Source organism: Myotis lucifugus, unplaced genomic scaffold (genome assembly GCF_000147115.1).
Source record: "Myotis lucifugus unplaced genomic scaffold, Myoluc2.0 scaffold_2, whole genome shotgun sequence".
NCBI lineage: Eukaryota > Metazoa > Chordata > Mammalia > Chiroptera > Vespertilionidae > Myotis > Myotis lucifugus.
The window spans coordinates 20,226,717-20,241,203 of NW_005871050.1; the positions used below are offsets into that span (position 1 = coordinate 20,226,717).

Below are 14,487 nucleotides of genomic sequence, written 5' to 3' on the forward strand. Positions count from 1 at the left end.
TTTTTTTAATCTTTATTGCTGAGATATTACAGGTGTTCTTTTTCCCCCCGCTATTGCCCACCTCCACCCAGTTCTTACCCCGCCCCAGGCCTTCACCACCCTATTGTCTGTGTCCACAGGTAATGAATATATTCCTATAAGATCTTTGATTAATCCCTGCCTCCCCCTTTTCTCTGAGATTCGTCAGCCTGTTCCATGTTTTCATGCCTCTGATTCTATTTTATTCATCAGTTTATTTTGTTCATTAGACTCCTTGTTCATTTATTTTTATTTTTAGACTCAATTGTTGATAGATATGTATTTATTGCCATTTTATTGTTCATGTTTTCCCTTCTTCTCTTCCTCTTCCTCCTCCTCCTCCTCCTCCTCCTCCTCCTCCTCCTCCTCCTCCTCCTATACTTCCTTCTTCCTCCTGCTTTTTTTTAAAGTATACCCTTCAACATTTTAAGTAATAATGGTTTGGTGATGATGAACTGCTTTAGCTTTTTCTTGTCTGTGAAGCTCTTTATCTAACCTTCAATTCTAAATAATAGCTTTTCTGGGTAATCTTGGTTGTATGTCCTTGCTATTCATCACTTTGAGTATTTCTTACCATTCCCTTCTGGCCTGAAAAATTTCTGTTAAGAAATCAGCTGGCAGTTATATGGGTGCCCCCTTGTAGGTAACTAACTGCTTTTCTCTTGCTGCTTTTAAGATTTTCTCTTTGTCTTTAACCCTTGGCATTTTAATTATGATGTGTCTTGGTGTGGTCCTCTTTGGTTTCCTCTTGTTTGGGACCCTCTAAGCTTCTTGGACTTGTAAGTCTATTTCATTCACAGGTAAGGGAAGTTTATTGTCATTATTTCTTCAAATAGGTTTTCAATATCATGCTCTCTCTCTCCTCCTTCTGGCACCCCCATAATGCGAATGTTGGTATGCTTGAAGTTGTCCCAGAGCAGTGATGGTGAACCTATGACACGCGTGTCAGAGGTGACACGCGAACTCCATTTTTTTGGTTGATTTTTCTTTGTTAAATGGCATTTAAATATATAAAATAAATATCAAAAATATAAGCCTTTGCTTTACTATCAAAATATCAAATATTTTTTGATATTGCAAATATCAAAAAATTTCTATATGTGACATGGCACCAGAGTTAAGTTAGGGTTTTTCAAAATACTGACACGCCTAGCCCAAAAGGTTCGCCATCACTGTCCCAGAGGCTCCTTACACTATCTTCATATTTTTTATTGTTTTTTTCTTTTTGCTCTTCTGAGTGGATGTTTTTGCTTTATCATATTCCAAATTGTTGATTTGGTTCTCAGAATCCTCTACTGTTGAATCACTGTAAATAATTATTTTTTTAAAAAAATTTTTTATTGATTTCAGAGAGGAAAGGAGAGGGAGAGAAAGATAGAAACATCAATGATGAGAGAGAATCATTGATTGGCTGCCTTTTGCATGCCCCCTACTAGGGATCAAACCTGCAACCCAGGTATGAGCCTTTGACTGGAATCAAACCCAGGACCTTTCAGTGCACAGGCTGATGCTCTATCCACTGAGCAAAACCAGCTAGGGCCCTGTAAATTATTCTTTTTTTCAGTTAGTGTATACTTAATTTCTGACTGGTCCTTTTTCATGTCTTTGAAATTCTCACTAAAATCCTTGAAAGTTTCACTAAGTCCCTTGAAGCTCTCTTTGAATCCACTGAAGCCCTGATAAAGATCCTTGAGCAACCTTATAACCATTGCTTTAAACTCTGAATCCAGTAGTTTGCTTTCTTCCATTTCATTTATTTCTCTTTCTGGGTATTTCTTCCATTCTTTCATTTGTGACATGTTTCTTTGTCTCCTCATTTTGGCTGCTTCCCTGTGTTTGTTTCTATATATTAGATAGAACTGCTATGTCTCCTGGAATTGGTAGGGTGGCTTTGTGTAGTAGGTGTCCTGTAGGGCCCAGTAGCTCAGTCTCCCTAGTCACATGGGACCTCTAGGTGCACCCCTGTGTGAGCTGTGTGCACAGTCTTGTAGTTGTGCCTTGATTGTTGTTGGTGTCACTGGGAGGAATTGACATCCAGGCAAATTGGCTGTGAGGATCAGTTGCAACTACAGTGGAAGAGCTGCTGTGCAGGAGACACCCCCTATGGAGCAGGACTTGTTTCAGTGGGGCTTTGATGCTCACTGAGTCTGCCCCTTAAGTGTTTTGCTTGTGGATGTGTAGAGTTATAATCTGCTATGGTCTGACACTGACCACTGAGTTCACTGGCTTTGGGGTCTTCAGGGTGATGCAAAGTCAGCCATTGCCTGAGGCCACCCAGCAGGAGCGACATAGAAATCTGCAGATGGCTTCTATTTGTATTGGGCTTGGAAATCCCTAGGTGAGGCCCAGCTGTGAAGCAAGGCAGGCTGGTGCTAGTGCCCAGTCTTGGGCATCTTATTGATAGGTATGAGGCATGCTGATGCCAGCTGCTGCTTGTTTGAGAGACTTTAGCAAAGTCTGAAGCCTGAGCCAGGACAGGCCATTCATATGGAAAAGCTGCTGCAAACAACTTGGGTGGGGCTGCAAATTGGATGGGGCGGGGCCTCAGAGAATCACCAGGGCAGAGCAAACAGTATGGCTATGCTGATGGAAGCTCAGATATTGCTGCCAGTGACCCCCATGTGCACCCCTATCTAGGAGAAGGCTGCCCCAAAGTTGCTGCCCTGATGCCAGACAATCCAGTTCCTCTCATTAGATCCCTGGTTTCCCCAGTGCTACCACTAGAATGAGCAGGGCTGTGTAATTACCTGCTCTGGCTCTTTGAGAGGGACTGCCTGAGTCTCCAGCAGCCTCTGTGTCCTTCAGCCACAATCCCTGCTGGTTTTTACAGCCAGAAGTTACAGGGACTTCTCTTCCCAGCTATGGAGTCCTGGGCTAGGGGTCTGGTGTCGGGCTTGGACCCCTTGCTCCTCACAGGAGGCCTCCACAGAGATGATTTCCATCCCAATTAAAAACACACCACACATGGGTGTTGACCAGACCATCCTGCCTCTGCCCCTCATGCCAGTTTTGATGTTCTTTCTTCTTTACTTCTCTAGTTGTAGGACTTTCATTCAGCCAGTTTTCAAGTGGTTCTGAATGATGGCTGTTCTGTATTTTAATTGTAATTTTGATGTGGTTATGGGAGGCGACAAGTACCAGCGTTTACCTATGCTGCCATCTTGAGTCTCCCCTGAGTTCAGATTCTAACAGGCTAATTTTTAAGTTGATAATTTTGTATGGCCCTCGAATTCTGATATAAATATCCAAATGGCTAACTTTGCATCACCTTAGCAGAAAAAAAGGTTCCCCACCCCTGTTGTGAAGTTTTCTCCATTTGGTAGGATAGAGCACATTCTCCTATAGAAGCTGGAGCCATAGCCCATCATAATTATAGCCTCCAAGTTGTGTAAGTAGCTTTTCTTATTCTACCCTGAAGAGCAGCTATTACATTAGTAGGTTTAAAATGGAGTTTTGAATTTTGTTAAGAGTAATAAGACTAAATGCTGCACAAAATTAGCTAATTTTATTTTTAGAAAAACCTAATACAGTTCCACAGATGAGCTTATCTGTAAGTCCTCAGCAGGATGTCTATTTAAGATAATGTCTATTTAAAATATTTTCCATCAATGAAATTATAAATTGATTTAATAATTATCAATTTTATTTCATCTTGGGGGAAGTTACAACTCTGAAGATTTAAAATTTGTTGTATTTTAGTAACATTACTCCTAGGACTATCTCACAATGGTAAATTTAAAGAAAAATATAAAATGCAAGAATGTTCACTGTAGCATTACTTCCAATAAATTATAATAGGAGAACATTTATTTAAAGTGTAACTTGGGCCGTAACTGGTTTGGCTCAGTGGATAGAGCGTTGGCCTGCAGACTAAAAGGTCCCAGGTTTGATTCCGGTCAAGGGCATGTACCTTGGTTGCGGGCACATCCCCAGTAGGAGGTGTGCAGAAGGCAGCTGATCGATGTTTCTCTCTCATCGATGTTTCTAACTCTCTCTCTCCTTTCCTCTCTGTAAAAAAATCAATAAAATATATTTTAAAAAAAATAAAGTGTAACATGGGTGCAATACTAATAGCCACAAGCAACATTATTTCAAAGGATAATTAACTATCTGATATGATGTAACAATAGATAAAACATATGATACAAATTTAGTAAGAAAAATGTATATGCACACATGCAAAAAGATTAAAAGGAGACACATGAAAACATTTAAAAAATAAAAATAATAAACCTCCTATTTCCAAAAATGCTGTCATTTTCCATTTTGGAAATAATTCTAACACTAGCCATTATATTGCAGAAAGAAATTATTTTTTAGAAGCATTTAGATACATGTAATGATATACATGTTTTCACTAATTTAACACAAATTGTTTACCACAGCTGGAGATTCATGAGCAAAAAACAAATGAAGAAAAAACTCTCTGGGAAAAATTTCTTTGCATTTCAGTTAGCCTGTATCCATTTTGAGAAGCTAAAGGCAGGGATGGAAAGAGGAGATGGTTAAGAACAAAGGTTGGTGACATTAACAGGAGAATTCCAATCAAAACAGAAACCAATATGAGTTGATAACTGAGGTTATAAACTGTTACATATGGATTATTTCATTTGGGAGTCTAAGGAAGAGGCTTGGATAGACCCACTTCTAAGAGACCAAGCTCTTCAGAAGTGAAAATGGAAACTAAAGAACTCAACATGATTTGTATTCCTCACACCTACCCTTGGAGAGTAATTTATCTGATATTGACCAATTTAATTTGCTAGATAATGATTGCCTCATTTTTTCAAGTGTAACTCATAGTGAATTCTGGAGATTATCTGTTTTTCAGCCTCCAGTTTTTTTTATAATGGACACCAATATATCATATCACACAACTAATTGAAGTAATTTGACATCCCATAGAAATTATTTCTTTCCTTTCAACATTTGAGCACCTTTTTATGTAGGCACTATGGGAAGCCCTGGGGTACCCTCGCCCTCCAAATAAATGGGAGTGAAACTATATGGGTAGGAAGTGAGAGAAGAAAGTGGGGAGGGAGGAACATATTTACAAAATACAGGATGCCCATTTAAATTTAAATTTCAGGTGAACAACAAATAATATTTTAGTATAAGTATGCCCCATGCAATCTTTGGGACATGTATGCATTTTTATTTGCTAAATCTGGCAACCCTAAAATATGTTTATATATCCAAACCCTTTAATAACAGCATAAAAATACAGTAGAAACACTGAGAAGAGAACATCAAATTCTTCATGGGTGGACCAGTATGTTATCTTCTAAGGAAGAATTATCTGCTTTCTTACATGCAGAACTAAAAGGATCACAAAGATGGAGGAAAGGTGTTGGGAGGGTTAAAGGTGAACCCACGTGTAAAAGCAGCCACCAGTATAAATAATCTTGAAAGTTACACACTATCTGAATCTCGGATTTTTTGGTTGTAAAATGTGACTAGTAACTGTGACGATTACATATGACACTGCAAATGGAAGCTCCTACCAAAAGACTTAACTTATAGTAAATTTCAATGAATATTGATTATCCTCCATTGTCACCAGTTCCTGCTCTCTGCCCACCCCTTTCCCCGCCATTATATGGCTGGAACAAGACACAGTCCAAGAAGCAATACTGAACCAGCACTTCAGCAGAGCTGACCATATTATGAAACAACAGACCTCACTCTTAGAGAGCAAGTCTCTCCAAAGTGGTGCGTCAACATTATAAATTACAAAATGATGAAAACTTCCTGCCTGGAAGTATGATAGAAAGTACTCCTTATAGAACAGGTTATGGGACTTTCAGGTACTTATGACTAAATTTTTTCTTTCTCTTAAGGAAACATCACTTAGGGTAATTGTGAACAGAGGGTTTACCAGTAGAGAGCTGTTGGATTCCCAGTGCCAGGTTTACTCATCTACCAGGAGGCAACACAAGAGGGCAAATCAAGCCTCTCATATTAGGAGACTCTCCAATCATTGATAGCAAAGACTAATAAAGAACTTACTGCACACCAGGTACTATTTTAAAACTTTTACTTATATTAACTGATAATCATTTTCTATTGAGAAAATTAACTCTCAGAGAGGTTAAATAACTTATATAAAGTTACACAGAGATAAGATATATATGTAGGCAGTATGGCTCCAGGGTACACTCTCTTAATTTCTGTATTATACTGCCCATGCTACTATGACCATCCTGTAACTGAGCATGCTGCTATGTGAACCACATGTTCAGCATGAAAAAGTAAGATACACTTCTTATGCAAAGCACTTTATAATCTAATAAAAAATAAACACACAAAAGACACACAACAACATAGGTCCAGGCATGATTAAATCCCAAAGTGAGTGATTGGGGCAGCAAGAGTGATAGAAATTCAGAAGTGAGAAAGGACTTCATGGAGAAGGCTGAACTTAAAGGAATAATGTTTTGTGCCTGATCACTTCCTAAAATAGCTTTCTTCTCATGGTTTGGCTTTCTTAATGATTGATGGAGTTTACTGACACATTGATTTAACAACCAAGATGAGCATCATTGCTGGAATGATCAATGAACTATAATGAAGCCTGGCTCCTCATTCAAACTATCCATTCTTCTCCAAGATCCTGGCACATCTTCTTTGTATAGCTTGTGCTTTCTATTGTTTGATTTTTAAATAAGCCCTGTCCACGGCTTTTCTTGGCTGACAATCAATACCATCCTCCCAATAACTTTAAAGATCAATAAACCCAGAAAAATCTTGGCATTCTATATATTTTATGGCAAGGTCCTCTGTACCATGGTTTTGATAAATTTCCATATTGTTAGAAGCAAAATTTGAAATCAAATTTGTGCTTCATTAAAGAAAGAAAGGATTGCTACACAACACTGCCTACCTACCTTTGCCATATTCAAATGACAGTCCCTTAGCTGCCATCTTGTGGTAAACAACACACACTGTAAAAAAAGTATTCAGCATTTCATAGTAAGAATCGAGATTTCCATTTTAATGTCTTCTTAATGGATGGTTCCTATCCCTTTCACCTGCTCTTACGATAAGCACTTTTTCTTTTCTTGGTTTTTTTTTCTTTCTTTCTTTTCATTTGTTTGGTCTGAAGTTTGTTGCATCCCAGAGTAATTTCAATATTTATACTCCAGTAGCTCTTTTATGACACTAATTTCACTTTACATGAGAAATAAAAGATGTTCCATGTTTTGGATGAATGTTTATACTACTAAATGCGAAATAATTTAATATTGCCCTACTTTGAGACAAACTATGAAGTAGTTGAATGTGACCACACACACACACACACACACACACACACACACACACACACAGTATGTTTTAAAATCTCAGCACTGTGTACTTCATTCTAAGAGACCACCAATTAAAGACAGTAAACCTTCACATTTTACTTTCAGTGAGTTCACTTGCTATCCCTAAAGTTAGTTAATTTAATTTTTGAGCCTTATTTATTTTGTTGAGACAGCTTGGCTCCCACCTCTCACACACTTTGATTTGCCCTTGTATATGCTTACTTATTCTAACCTTTAAGTTAATTTACATATTCAGGCCTTAGATATAACTCTGGCTAGAGAATGTATGAAGGAGAATTTGCTCCAGGATCAAGTTTGTGTTGCTATGTAATCAAGGTAGGCAGTATTTATTCGAGATTAGGTGTACTGTGTGTGGACTGGGACTATCTAGGTCTGTATCCTGAATCCTGTCTTTCTGTTTTACTAGCTGTTTGCCCTTGGGCACATCACTTAGCATCTTCATGCCTTCGCTTCCACAGATTTAAAGTGGGGATTATAATGGGATCTATTTCATAAGATTGTTGAAGGGATTACATGAATTAACACATTCATTGAACAGCATCAAACAGAAAGTATTCAAAAAACATTAGCTAATATGACTTACCATTTTATTTTTTTAATTAAAAATATATGGAACGCTTCACGAATTTGCATGTCATCCTTGCACAAGGGCCATGCTAATCTTCTCTGTATCATTCCAATTTTAGTGTATGTGCTGCCAAAGCAAGCACATGACTTACCATTTATTGTTTGTTTTTATACATTCTATATCATTAAATAACATTATTATTATTTATGCCTTTCTTTCTCCCTAATGCCAGGTCACTCTGCTGATGTCTGACTCTCAATGTTCTATCATCTTATTCTTGTAATTGGTTTAGCAAATGTTCACTGAGTCCTCAATATGTGCCACACATAATTCTAGGTACTGAAGCTACAAGAGTGAAAAGCACAGCAATGCCTTAGGTCTCATACAGCTCACAACTTGGAAGGTATTGGATGATAAACAGATAAATTCATGAACCGCATAATTTCAGAAAGTAATATATACTAGAAAAATAGGACAGGGAAGTGTAATAAAAAGTAAGGGAAACAAAATCTGAAGACTCAAAAGCAGGAGTCTAAGTTGTGTACTCATGTCCTACAAGTTCAAAGCAGCTGAATCTACAGTCTTTTGATGATCTTCCTATGTATCATTCTGCCTTTTCCTAGGACAGAGGAATAAAAAAAGAAGTGGTAGCAAATGAGGTTAGAGAAGTAGGTAGAGACCAGATAACATAGGGCTTTGTAGAGCATGTTAAGGACTTTTTCATTCTAGGTGCAATGGGAATCCATCAGAGGGTTTTAAAGCAAGGAGTTATAGGATCAAATATATGTTTGCTTATTTTTATCTTCACCAAAGGTTATGCTAATTGATTTTAGAGAGAAGGAAAGAGAGGGAAGAGAGAGAAGCATCAATGGGAAAGAAAAACATCCATCGGTTGTTGCCTCCTGTATGAGCCCTGTCCAAGGGTCAAACCCACTACCTAGGTATGTGCCCTGAGTGGGAACTGAACCCACAACCTTTTGGTGTATGAGACGATGCTCCAACTAACTGAGCCACACCAGCCAGGGTTTAATGTTTGCTTTGTAAAAGATCATATTTTCTGTTTGTCATCTTAAAAGCTAAGAGGACTTGTATTCAGAGAATGAAGCAGGTGTATAAATAGAAACAAATGTGAGAGATGACAAGTGAGTCCCTTACTCAAAGATGTGCTATATTTATACCTGTGAATTCCACATACCTCTTTATAACAAACTAGAGGCCTGGTGCACGAGATTCATGCACTGGGGGGGGGGTGTCCCTCAGCCCAGCCTGCACCCTCTCACAGTCCAGGACCCCTCAGGGGATGTTCACCTGCTGGCTTAGGCCCAATCCTCTCGCAGTCAGGGACCCCTCGCTTTCTACCACCCACCTGCAGCGGAGGCAAGAGAGGCTCCTGCCACCATCACTGCACTTGCCAACCATGAGCCTGGCTTCTGGCTGAGCGGCGCTCCCCCTGTGCTCCTGTATTGAGCATCTGCCCCCTGGTAGTCAGTGTGAGACATAGCAACCAGTCATTCCACCGTTCGGTTAATTTGCATACTAGGCTCTTATTATATAGGATTCTCCCTTTTTGCATAAGATATTTCTAATTGTTTTCTGTTTATTGCCAACCAACCAAAATATTTCTACTTCACTCTTTCACCTCTAAGCTTACAAAATACATTCTCTCTACCTTTCTCATAATACTGATTTCACCTTTATTTCCCTTATAAACATCTTGACAGCAAATATATATACTAGAGGCCTGGCCTGAGGGGATCAGGCTGAAACCAATCTCTGGGTCCGGGGTGCGGGTGAAGCAGATTTGGAGCCGACAGTGCCCCAGCAGCAATCTAACCCATGGCTAATTCTGCGAGGAATTGGGCTCCCTCCTCTACTATTGAGAGCATCTGCCCCCTGTGGTCATTGCATGTCATAGCTACCAGGCAAATGGTCAATTGGTTAAAAGGTTGGACGATCGCTTAGGCTTTTATATATATACTAGAGGCCCGGTGCATGGAATTTGTGCATGGGTAGAGTCCCTAGGCCTGGCCAGCAATAAGGGCCAATTAGGTTCTCCACCTCCCCACCTCCCCACCTCCTCCTTCCCTTGCTCCCTCAGCACCCTGCCGCTGCTGCTGGTTGCCCGCCATGTTCCGCACCACCCTCTGTGGTCAGCGCACATCATAGTGAGCGATTTAACTCCTGATCTCCCGGTTGAACTCCGAGGAAACACTTTACATATTAGCCTTTTATATATATATATATATAGTCTTCTAATGTCCTACAAGTTCAAAGCAGCTGAATCTACAGTCTTTTGATGATATTCCTGTGTATCATTCTGTCTTTTCCTGTGACAGATCTGGAAGCCAAAGGATTAATAAAACTGGGACACATTGGGGTGCTACAGACTGCGGAAACTGATTAAATGTCAAGTAATGGGAATAGACCCTGCTAGACAGAACAAAGATGGCCTCCAAGAAAATAAATGTTATGTGGCATTGATAAGCTGTTGACATAGTGATAGCAATTTGTTAAAGGATTACCCAACAAGTATACAGAGCAAAACCACAAAAGGTTTAGGAACACAGTATTCAAAGATCTAAGTTTGCAGTCAGCACCAAGGAAAGTCTAGTAGCTAGTAATAGGGCTTTCATCAAAGGAATGTAGCTTGAGTTCAGAACTGGCAAGAACAAGTCAGGGTCCCCATCCCTCAAGAATTGATAGCCTATCCATACAGAAAATTCCCAGGGACCAAGTAAAGACCCAATTACTTGAACTAGGATTAAAAAAATGGAGAAAAACTACAATCAAGTGCCTTGATATTGAATTCCTCATGTCTTGGGTTTCTGTTCCACGTATTTGTCCTAAACCAGGAGATACAGATGAATTTAGAATTGGTAGAAGGTTGAGATCAAAGACCCCAAATGTACAACAAATCTATTACATTGCCTTCATTCATGAATTGCACATCGATGCAGAAAGTAGCAGAAAGCAGTGAGTACTCAACTTATTTGTCTCTCCAACTACTGTTCTCCTTGGGAAAGGTCAGATTTTTGAGAAGCAAGCTTATTCTATAACAACTCAAGTGAAACAAAAAAAATAGCTTCTCAAAGACACTAAACACTTCCAATTTGATAATTTTTTCGGTCTCGAGTCATGGAAATGAATGCCTGTATCGAGAAACAAGAATGAAGGCATGTGTGCACAAGGAATCAGGCAGGTCACTGAACACATTGCTGGCAGAAGAGCGAACTGCATAATAAAGTAATTCAGAGTAACATCTCTGAGAAAATGCATTTTATATCCCTGTCTTCCCCAATCTAAAGGGACAATAAGTGAAGTTAAACCAAGACATGGTCTTGAACAAAAAGCAAAAGCTGATGTTATCTTTCAAGTCCTAATTTAATGTTTATATTGACCTCGCAAAATGCTGCCGTTTCAGTCAAGCAAGGAAACTTTGTGATCTTAGTGAAGTTTTCCAGGTTAAGATTCAAAGAAAAATGTATGTTTTCAATAAGCCATTGACTTTCTGAACCAGAGCAAATCTTGCCAATCTTAAGATGGTTAGGCTTCTTTCCTGAGTCTTTGAGAAAGGAACTGAAATTTTCTATGAAATGCTGTTTTTATTTTCAGCCATGCCTAATGCAAAATTACTGATAGTGCCCAAATATCACAAAAGTCAGAACAGAATCCATATTCTCCATTGCCCTAAAACTAGAGAGAGTCACAGAGAGATGATGGAGAATCTAAACCGCATAGCCTTGAAAAGCTAAATGTTTACTATACAAATTCTGCAGAAGTTTGAGGAATTGCACTTTTGGTGCTCGGTCAACACTTTCCAAGAATCATTGTTTAGTGGCTCTTCCATTAAAAAGCTTTATTAATCACAAAAAGGCTGCTTCCTTGATTTCAGTATTGCATTTCTATCACATTTGTTCTGAAATCACCAGTAACGGATAAATTGATGCTGAATGCTTCTTGAGTGATGATACATAACAGTGTAAATTAATGCCAATCCAAATTCATGAACATTGCCTAGAAATCCTATTACATACTTCATCTCCCATTCCACTGAGGCATTTTCCAAACCTTAACTGCCCTCTTCAGGGCCCTTAATCAGGGCCAACTACATAATTTGCATGGTCCAATACAAAGTGAAAATGCAAGGCTCCTGGTTCAAACAGGAAGATAAAAGCATTTTTCTTCCTTCTGCAGTCTCTGCCTCAATTTGTCAATATTCTTTTCATCTATATATATAGAAAAGCCTAATATGCAAAGTGTCCCCTCAGGAGTTCAACTGACCAGGAAGGAGTTTGATTGCTCCCTATGATGTGTGCTGACCACCAGGGGGTGGCATGGAATGATGGAAGGCCCCAGCTGGCAGGTGGCAATTGGGGAAGGGAGGCCCTGGCTGGCAGTCGGCAGGTGCTAGGAACCCTACCCGTGCATGAATTCTGTGCACTAAGACTCTAATTACTATGTAATGCTGCACTTCTGGGACAAATGTAGACACTCATAATTACCCAGGTCTCTTCCCACCACTTAAGGAATGGGCTGTGCACACCTGACCCTGATCATTAACATGTTCCTAGGCAGGGGCAGGGGAGTAGCCAACCCAGAATCAGTCCTGGGGAGGTGGGAGGTGAGCTAAGACCCAAGGGTGTTCCACTTTCCCATCGGATGTCACGTGTACAAAACAAATTCGAAGATAAAATGATTAAGAATTCCAAGGTGGCAATCACAGAGTATTAAAACCACAAGTGTGGAGCCCCCTTCTGAGTGAGGAGCCCTTTATGACTGCATAGGTCACTCTCTCATAAAGTCCACTCTGCCCTAATGCACTTTTGACCTACTACAAAAAAAATATAGGGGCTTGAAATGTGGACTTCTTCACCTTAATAATCTACCACACACAAATACAGCAATATCCTGTACCCAACCTTTTTTTCATCATTTCATCAAATGAAGTATGTTTCCATCTTGTCAAAGCTAATTCATTTAGGTGTGCTCCATCCCAATACCATTTCCTCTGATACTTTCCTCTGTCAAGTGTATACTCTATCCTGATTAACATATCCTTCTAATTATCCTATTTCCTTAATTATCTGAACAGAGTAAATTTTTCTAGAAATAGTCATCTAGCTTCAAAACGTACCCAAAATCTGACCACTTTTAACCATCTCCATTATTCCTCTAGTCCAAGCCAGAATCATCATTCTCCTAATTTACTGCAATACCCTGCTAAATCGTTTATCTGCTTCCAACTCTTGCCCTTCTAGAATCCATTCTCCACACAGTAATTTTTCAAAACACAAGTCCAGAACTATCGATCTTTCATTCTAAACCTATGGTACATAACATGAATGGGGTACTTTTTATGGATACAGTGTTTTATTTTATTTGGTCTTATTGATCAAGCTCTTCCTTTATGGTTTCTTCCATTAATTTATACTCAAAAAGTTCTTTCTCAGCTAAAGTTAAATAAGTATTCACCATTATTTTTCTGGCCTTTACCTTTTCTTTGTTTCTCATACTCAACTATTTAATAAATCTGATGTAAGGAAATAAGTGCAATATAAATTTATTTTTCAAATATTTAAACAATTGTACCTGTACCATTACCAAATAATTCTATTCCTTCCACTAATTTAGAAGGTCATATTGGTTATATTCTAAATTCTTTATAAATCAAGTGTTTTGTTGCTGTTGGTGAGAGTAGTGGTAATGGTGGTGGTTGTTTTTCTGTTGGACCATGTTTTCCCATTAATTTAGATATTAATTCTTTTTTTTTCTTTATTGATTAAGGTATTACATATGTGTCCTTATTCTCCCATTGCCCCCACTCCCCGACTCATGCCCTCACCCCCCTGGTGTATGTGTCCATTGGTTAGGCTTATATGCATGCATACAAGTCCTTCCGTTGATCTTTCTCCCTCATCTCCACCCTCCCCTACCTTCCCTCTGAGATTTGACGGTCTGATCAATGCTTCTCTATCTCTGGATCTGTTTTTGTTCATCAGTTTATGTTTTTCATTATATTCCACAAATGAGTGAGATCATGTGATATTTATCTTTCTCTGACTGGCTTATTTCACTTAGCATAATGCTCTCCAGTTCCATCCATGCTGTTGCAAATGGTAAGAATTCCTTCTTTTTTACCGCAGAGTAGTATTCCATTGTGTAGATGTACCACAGTTTTCTAATCCATTCATCTGCTGATGGGCACTTAGGCTGATACCAAATCTCAGCTATGGTGAATTGTGCTGCTATGAACACAGGGGTGCACATATCCTTTCTAATTGGTGTTTCTAGTTTCTTGGGATATATTCCTAGAAGTGGGATCACTGGGTCAAATGGGAGTTCCAATTTTAGTTTTTTGAGGAAACTCCATACTGTTCTCCACAGTGGCTGAACCAGTCTGCATTCCCACCAGCAGTGCACAAGGGTTCCTTTTTCTCTACATCCTCGCCAGCACTTGTCATTTGTTGATTTGTTAATGATAGCCATTCTGACAGGTGTGAGATGGTACCTCATTGTCATTTTGATTTGCATCGCTCGTATGATTAGTGACTTTGAGCATGTTTTCATATGTCT

The 14,487-nt window shown here is 39.1% G+C and overlaps 1 non-coding gene across 1 annotated transcript; it reads right to left on the bottom strand.

The window, feature by feature from the left end:
* Positions 1-7,949: 7,949 nt before the first annotated feature.
* Positions 7,950-8,056, bottom strand: LOC111827220. Its single transcript, XR_002830717.1, has one exon. It is a non-coding gene; the product is annotated as a U6 spliceosomal RNA (small nuclear RNA).
* Between the last annotated feature and the right edge of the window lie 6,431 nt (positions 8,057-14,487).